General features: G+C 28.8%; 1 long non-coding RNA gene across 1 annotated transcript in view; it reads right to left on the bottom strand.

Annotated features, from left to right (window-relative positions):
- Positions 1-87: 87 nt before the first annotated feature.
- The window catches only part of LOC112460677, a 1510-nt gene continuing 599 nt past the window's right edge, over positions 88-998 (bottom strand). The window contains exon 3 of the long non-coding RNA XR_003041465.1: positions 88-234. This is a non-coding gene — a long non-coding RNA (uncharacterized LOC112460677). The remainder of the gene's footprint in view (positions 235-998) is intronic.

Below are 998 nucleotides of genomic sequence, written 5' to 3'. Positions count from 1 at the left end.
CTATAATATTGAACCTGAAGAGAACTGGAATTCCCGGTCAAAACGTATTATAATTAATAAATAGCCAGATACGTCAAATAACACACTATATTTTATTAAGATAATTTAACAAATGTCTTACCTTTTTATTTGAAATTGTCTCATAACGCTTATGAGTATTATAAGAATCTACATAGTCCAAAGCATCCTTTATCCTTTTTCGTTTCAACAGTTTATTATTTAACTTTTGTGAAACTAAAAAATAAAGATCAGTCTTAACATTAATTTGTTCATGTATTTTACTTTAAAACGTATTAAAAAATAGAAATACATTTGTAATACGTTGTAAAGTAAAAACATAAATTAGATATTTTACAATCAAGAACATTTTTTTGTGACATTTATTTTTCCAAATAGATTTACTAAGATTATGTAATAGATTATCAAAATTATATATAGTTATACCTATGTACCGCTCATAATTATTCAAACGACAGATACGAGTTTTATAGTTTTATTTTTTTCTATCTTACTAAATGAAAAATAAAAAATCGCGATGAGCGACCTGTTAATATTAATATTAATATTAAGAGCTAAAACTTTAACAGGTATCTTATTTTACCTTCCTGCAAGTATATATGCTATTCGTGAAATGAAAAAAAAAAGTTGCTCCAAAATGACACCCTAGTGCTTATACATTGACTACGTTTACACGGCCTTATTTACGCCGAAGTTATAACATCGATGTTATAACTACTGACATTAAATGTCGTGTAAACGCTCCTTTACGACGAAGTTACTATATCGAAGTAGTTCTGCGTAAATCAGGTCGTGTAAACGTAGTCTGTGATGTCGACGAAACATAAAACCAATATCGAAAATTATCGATAGCTGTAAAAATAACATCGATAATTTTCGATAGTCAAGACTATCAATAATAATCGATAGTGTATTGATAGTTCTCCACCTCTAGTGTGTGTGTGTGTGTGTGTGTGTGTGTGTGTGTGTGTGTGTGTGTG

The sequence above is a fragment of the Temnothorax curvispinosus genome, unplaced genomic scaffold (assembly GCF_003070985.1).
Source record: "Temnothorax curvispinosus isolate PA1 unplaced genomic scaffold, ASM307098v1 QBEX01010705.1, whole genome shotgun sequence".
Classification (NCBI taxonomy): domain Eukaryota; kingdom Metazoa; phylum Arthropoda; class Insecta; order Hymenoptera; family Formicidae; genus Temnothorax; species Temnothorax curvispinosus.
This window is presented reverse-complemented; position numbering and strand designations above follow the sequence as displayed.